A 7613-nucleotide genomic window follows, 5' to 3' on the forward strand; every position below is an offset into this window, starting at 1 on the left:
TTCCCTTGGTTAGAACTTAGTTGGATCCGGGTTCAGAGTCGGCTGCACCCGCCTTCAGTGATATGAATTAGTCCGCACGTACGCTTTCACGCCTCAGCCCTTGAAACTGGAAACTGAAATTTTCCTAGTACATATAACGGGTTAAACAATCAGAGGAAAGTGGTGGGGGAGGGGCGTGGAGAGTGGGGGGGGGGTGGGTTGTGAGTTGGAGGTGTCGGAGGTTGAGCAGGTGAGGGGCCTTCAAAATATCCGCATAAACTGACATCACTCCACCGTACACCAGTAACCATATCAATTACAATGTTATCCATTAACCAGCCTGAACTCCCTGCGTGGTGTACGCAAACATTAATTTTACCTGGCTAATTAATTAGTTCTTCTGTTTTATTGTATGCGTGCAATGTTTCGGATGATTATATCTTACTGCTTGATGATGAGTTTCCCAAATTACTGTTGTGTATTGTTTTCCTCGAGGTTTCTGGTAATTCTTGACACTATTCCACAATGTATTCTGTTGAAATTGTACATTTCGGTGCCGGTACTGTTTGATTGCACACTTATTGTCTCACAGTGTTTGCGAGGTCTGTGTTTCCAAGCAGAGTCCTGCCCCACGGCTTCGGAGTTAACCAAATTAACTGTTGTATTGTAATCGGCACACAGTTTATTGTATAACCAAATTAATAATCGTAATACTGTGCGCAAAATAGCTTCATATTGTGTGCGCACAGTATATTATATAACCAATACAACAATATTACTGTGTGCATGCAATATATTATATAATCATAATAACTGTTGTACTGTGTGCATAGTCTATTACATAGCCAAAACAACTGTTGTTATTGTGGGCAAACAGTATATTGAGCATGCAATACATTATATGATCAGAATAACTGTTGGTTGTACTGTGTGCATAGTCTATCATATAGACAAAACAACTGTTATTATTGTGTGCCGGGCATACGCCGGGTCAGTATATTATGTGACCAAAATTACTATAGTTGTATTGATGCGCGTTCAGTATATTATTAACCAAAAAATAACTGTTGTACTAGGTGCGTAGTATAGTATATAACCAAGATAATCAATACAGTTCTACATACAGTATATCGTATAACGAAAACAGCTGTTGTACTGTGTGCATAGTCTATTATATAACCAAAAATAACTGTTGTGTTGATTCGCATTCAGTGTATCATTTAGCTAAAAATAACTGCAGTATCAGCTGCTGGAGTGCATAGTAGGTTATATAACCAAAATGACTTATATTCGGTATGCGCAAACAGTACATTATATGACCAAAAGAACTGTTGTACTGTATACGATATATCATAATTTACTTACATACTTTTTATGGTGATTGATACTGTTTAACTAATGAATATTTCAGACCAAAAAAAAACCCTGAAAATTTTGTATTTTGTGCATAGACAGTGTGCTTGGTGATGCTGCTGCTGCTTGACAAGGTACGTAAATTCGCCAATTTTCCGTTGTCATACAAATACTGAATTTCAGATTGTTGTACTGTGTGCACGAGGGACCTGGGTTCGAAACCCAGCTGCGGGCGGCGGCACCTGGCATGTTATGAGGGGTGGATATTTTTCTGGCCGATCTCCCAGGTCAACTGAGAGATGCGTAGATCTGCTAGTACCTTAACCTCGAATTTTGTGTGCATACACATCAGCCCAGAAGATCAAACACGCTCGTTAAAGATCCCGTCATTAGTCATTCGCGGTGGGTTTTGGAAACAAGAACGTCACGTCAGTCTTATTCTTTCTTCTTCTTCTCCTTTCTTATGCACGACCAACATCAACTTACAGCCGATGACTCTGTCGTGGTTCATGCATGCTGGGTATTTTCCTGTCTCTATAACCCACCAAACACTGACATGGGTTACATATCTTTAATGTGCGTATTTGATCTTCTGCGTGCGTATACACACGAAGGGGGTTCAGGCACTAGCAGGTCTGCACACATGTTGACCTGGGTGATCGGAAAAATCTCCATCCTTTATCCACCAGGCGCCGTTACCGTGATTCGAACCCGGGACCCTCAGATTGAAAGTCCAACGCTTAAACCGCTCAGCTGTTGTGCCCGCCAGTGCCCAGCACTGATGCATACCCCCGAAAACGGAGTATGGCTGCCTATATGGTGGTGGTGGGAGCCACGTCGGTAAAAAGGGTCAAACACGAACGTTGAAAAAGCTCACTCATGCGTTCGAGTGAACGAAGGAAGGAAATGCGGGCCACAGAAGAAGAAGAAGAAGACGACAACGACGACGACGAAGAAGAAGAAGAAGAAGGAAAGAAAGAAAGAAAGACTACGCAGGCCTGTTTTCTGTCAAGACAAGCCTGATGTTCCAAACACAGCCCTTGTGTTGTCCACGTATGGAGGCAAAAATAAACCCTGGCACGGGTCAGTTGCCAGAGAGAGGTGAATGACATGTGGCTGGCCAGTGCAAGCAGTCCCGTCGGACATTAGTGTTGGTGGTCAGGTCTGTCTGGCTGGCCAGTTATCTTCTTCTGTGTGGACCACTTGCCAACGTTTCCTTTTGCTGGCCCGTGATGAGACTGCATGGAAACTTCACAACAGCTCTCTGTGTGTGTGTGTGTGTGTGTGTGTGTGTGTGTGTCTGTGTGTGTCTGTGTGTGTCTGTGTCTGTGTCTGTGTCTGTCTGTGTCTGTCTGTGTCTGTGTCTATGTCTATGTCTGTATGTGTCTAATGATGTGTCTGTGGCTGTGCGTGCGTGTTCGTGTTTTTTTTGTGTGTGTGTGTGTGTGTGTGTGTGTGTGTCTGTGTGTGTGTCTGTGTCTGTCTCTGTGTGTCTGTCTGTGTCTATGTGCCTGTGTCTGTGTTTGTGTCCGTACGTGCGTATTCGTGGGTTTTTTTGTTTTGTTTTTTTTGGTTTGCCGGTGTGTGTGTGTGTGTGTGTGTGTGTGTGTGTGTGTGTGTGTGTGTGTGTGTGTGTGTGTGTGTTGCATTTCGTGTCTTTTTTGGGGGGAGGAGCGGGAGGAAGGGAGGGGGGCTGTCCGTAACAGCAAAGGAGACATTTTTTCTCTCCCCCACCCTCCCCTTCCAAAGTGACCAGAAAACTACGCCCCTTCACCCTTCAACCTCCTCGGCACAACCATCTCCTACCCTCCCTCCCTTCTCTCATCCCCTCTCCTTCCCCAAGTTAAAAAAAAAGGGGGGGGAAAAAGGCCGAAGACGCACAGTGGACATGACCTGTTCCCTGAACTGGGGATAAAACTGGGACAGAGAACGTGCCAACAAAATGCTGACCTTTTTATTTTTTTTTTTTTTATTTATTTTACGACCAACAACAGCAGGACTTTAACCCACTCAGTACGGCCAGTCCTCTCTTCTCCTCTACACAGACCCCTCGGATGTCCAGTGGGCGCCTGAATGACCCAACCTTTAGCTTCCGTCGTCAGAATTGTGGTATTCTTTGTCAACATTCACCTCTTCAGTATAACAGCCTTCTGCTTGCAATATTTTGATGATGGTAATTGGGGTGAAACGCTGTTAACGTCGTCTCTTTCGCCGTTCGTGTGGAGAGAGTTAAAAAAAAACCCACAGTTCTCGTTCTCTTTCCAGTGCCTTTGACTGAGGCTTTGTTCTGACTGAGAACATGATTGCTTTCCGGGTTTAACTCACATGACAAAACACAAAAACAATAACAAAACTGAAAAAAAAGCTAAGTGTCGGGGTGGGTGAAAAGAAATTCTTGTTCGAGCATTATGTGAGAAAATTGCGTGTGTGTGTGCGTGTGCACGCACATGTATTTGTGTGTGTGTGTGTGTGTCTGTGTGTGTATCTGTCTGTTTGCCTGTGTCTGTCTGTGTCTCTGTGTGTGCCATTGTGCGTGAGTCTGTGTGTGTGTGTGTGTGTGTGTGTTTTATGTCAGTGTGTGTATTATGTGTCAGTGTCTGCATCATGCCGATTGCTGAGCCGGCAACAGGTCGCGTCGTTCACTGAGTTTCACTTTCTCAGTGAGGCGTCACTGCGTTCGGACAAATCCATACACGCTACACCACATCTGCTCAGCAGATTCCTGACATCAGCACAACCCAACGCCCTTGTCAGGTCTTGAGTGCATGCTTATATATTTGTGTACCTATCAGAGTGGATTTTCTTTTTTACATATTAATTTTAACAGAGGACAACACTTTTGTTGCCATGGGTTCTTTTTCAGTGAGCCAAGTGCGTGCTACACACGGGAACTCGGTTTATCGTCTCATCCGAAAGACTAGACGCTCAGTTTGATTTTCCGGCAGTCAAAGTTGGGAGAAAGGGCGGGAGCGGGATTCGAACCTACACCCTCGCGGACTTTATATCGGGTGTCAGTCCCAAAAAAGTGAACCATTTTTTGACAAGTATTTTCTCAGTGATAGAGACACCGAATTGGTCAGTAGCACGCTACCATCTACCGCCTTCGCACAGGACACTGCAGCCTCCGATCACACCTGAAGAGGATTGGAGTGACAGCCATATCCCTATGTGATTGCGGCCAGGCTGACCAGACCCCATCCCATATTCTCCAAGACTGCTCCCTGTATGAGGAGATGCGGCAGCAGTCCTGGCCTGGGGGTGCTGACCTCAACACCAAGCTCTGGGGGACGGTAGCCGATCTTCACCGGACGTCCGAGTTTGTGGCATCCCTCGGACTTCGACCCTGACTGCGTAGCTGTCGAACGCAAAAGAAAGAAAAAAGAAAAGGTCAGTAGCACGTAAAATTGGCCGCAGTGGGAGACCTAAGACTGCATGTTCGGAGGAGAACAAGGACTGTGCTGAGGAAGTGATTCAATCCCTGGAGGAGAACCCAGGGTCCCACAAAATCTCTTAGAGAAGTTGCAAGCGATTTACAAGTGAGCAAGTCTTCTGTGCAAAGAATGGCTAAAGAATTTTACGTGCAACTGACCCTGTAGTGCGTATTTTAGCGATAAGTCTACTTACAGTGACATGACTCCACCCCTTGCCTGGAAATTCCTTTACGACTGATCCTTCTTCCACCCCAGCCTTTCTCCTTGAAACAGTTTTCAATGGTAACCGTCTCACTTTCACTCAAAGGCATGGTTGATCCTTCCAAACTGAAACTTTGGACATAACTGATTTTGGATACAGACGACAATAAAAAAAAAAATTAAAAAATCACAAAAATCAATAGACTTGACACCCAGAGACTGACACTGACTGACAGATGCCAACACCTGGCAGCTGGCAAGAACATGATGCAGGTCACATTGCACTGCTCTGATATTGGATTTTTTGACATGCTGTTTTGAAATTGAGAATACTCGCATAATTTGCGACCGAACTTTTAGATATTTTGCAGACTTGTTGATGATACCCTACGGTTACTGTGTAAAAATTTTCAATGAATTCGGTTTCTCTATCACTGAGAAAATACTTGTCAAAAAGCAGTTCACTTTTGGGGGGCACCCGATATATTGGCAGCTGAGCGTCTTTACCATTCTGCCACCTTCCTCGCGTCGTCAAACCCAACTCTGTAATACTCCCTTCCCCAGGTCACCCTTTGTTGAGCCGAGAATTAATGACCCATTGACTGACATTGGCCGCCTGTTCCGCCCAGTCTAGGTCAAGGTGTTCTCTCACGCTGGCGGGCCCAGGTCCTGTCTGACCATACTAGACGGACGTTCACAGTGAACAGATACTGTTTAGTGTCTGTGGTCCAGAACAAAAAGAAAGAATGAATGATATTCAGTGGTTGGCATGCCGGTTGGACACTATTTGTGATTTGAGAGTAACAACTGAAAAGATTTTAAATGTATAACTATATTCTGGCTGCACCTCCCACGTTCACTCTTATGTACACGATTGGGCTTTTACGTGTATGACCGTTTTTACCCCGCCAAGTAGGCAGCCATACTCCGTTTTCGGGTGTGTATAATGATATGAAATTAGAATTTCTGCCCCATAGTGGCTTACAGTAATGGTAATCTGCAATACTCTTTATTCATCCGCCGTGTTCAGTAGAATCGGTAAGACGTTTCTGATCCAGTGGTCACGGGTCCAGGGTTCGATTCCCTGTTTCCGGCGGCTTGGTGTTGTGCCCTTGGCTAGAAACTAGTAGAAAGATACTTTACTTCGACCTGGCGTTGTGTCCTTGGCTAGAAACTGGTAGAAAGATACTTTACTTCGACCTGGCGTTGTGTCCTTGGCTAGAAACTGGTAGAAAGATACTTTACTTCGACCTGGCGTTGTGTCCTTGGCTAGAAACTGGTAGAAAGATACTTTACTTCGACCTGGCGTTGTGTCCTTGGCTAGAAACTAGTAGAAAAATATTATTAACAAATAGTAAAGAGTGGTAACTCTCTCCATTACACAAGGTACACAACTTCAAGTCAGTGATGCTTACGCTACCGATTCAGCTAGCACACAGGTAAATAAAAGGTACACTGGAACAAACCCAGACACTTCCTCAAAAAAGGAAGCGCCGGGCCTGTCCTTATACCAATCATTTGACATGTGCACACAGCAGCAAAGACAGAAGAAATGTGCAAACACAAATTAGCTTTTATTCAAGACTGGCATAGCCTCTTTAATCCTGAATAAGCCACACAGAACACATGGACAATACAGCGGGTGTGAATGGGTGCCTGACGTGGTTGCGGAAGGTTACAACGGCGGAAGGAATTCAAAGATTCAAAGAAATTTAACCCTTTTGCTCCTTTTGGGGTGTGGAGGATACAATAACAATACATACTCATTGAATCACAACTTCAGTCCAACGATGTCTCCGAAACACACACAAAAACGCACCCCACGCAAGCACACACACACGCGCTAATGATGATGTGCAACGAAACAAATCAAACTTAAACATACTGACAAGTATATTTTAGATGTAACAAAAGTTACACAACCTTTCCAAGTTTTATGAATTTACTTAGATGAAGTTGTGTTTTCTTCCCAGCACTGAATAAACTGCATAAACCGAACATTGACATATGTGATTTTTATTTTTGTGGTATCAATTTATTTCGAATTACAGTATTTTGGGGACATTCTAAAACAAAATGAAATTCATCCCCAACAGTACCCATATTACATTCCTTGCAAATTCTGTTTTCTCTGTTTTCGCCTTCTGTTCTCCCTATTTCGATCTGCAGTTTATGGTTACTGCAACGAAACTTTGTCAGAGGATATATGTAAGTATCTGGAAGTCAGTTGTGAGATATATTTTTCTTGACAAAAGTTGAGTTTGATGCTCCTATAGAACAGACATTTAGTACTGTCTTCGACTGAGAGAAATGTGCCCCGCCTACCTATGCCGAGCCCTAAACACAGTGGATTATAATTCACTGTGCTTCCGCGATGGCCGTAAAAGGCTATGGGACCTTCAACCTTTAACCTTTCTTCTTCTGAGCTCTGTGTCAGTAACCAAGGGCCCGGAATAAAAGAAAGGCTTTCCTGATGGGGGCCTCAACACAATACAATGCTTGTGAGGGGTGAGTGGGAGGGACCCAGGTCAACACCAGTACCATGCCATTGGCTGTTATTTGGGGAGGGGTGGTGGTAGAGGGGTTACGGGGGGGGGGGGGGGGCGGGGGGGGGGGGGGGGGGTCAGGGGATGGACGTTGTGATTGTTA

Source organism: Babylonia areolata, chromosome 21 (assembly GCF_041734735.1).
Source record: "Babylonia areolata isolate BAREFJ2019XMU chromosome 21, ASM4173473v1, whole genome shotgun sequence".
NCBI classification, from domain to species: Eukaryota; Metazoa; Mollusca; class Gastropoda; order Neogastropoda; family Buccinidae; genus Babylonia; species Babylonia areolata.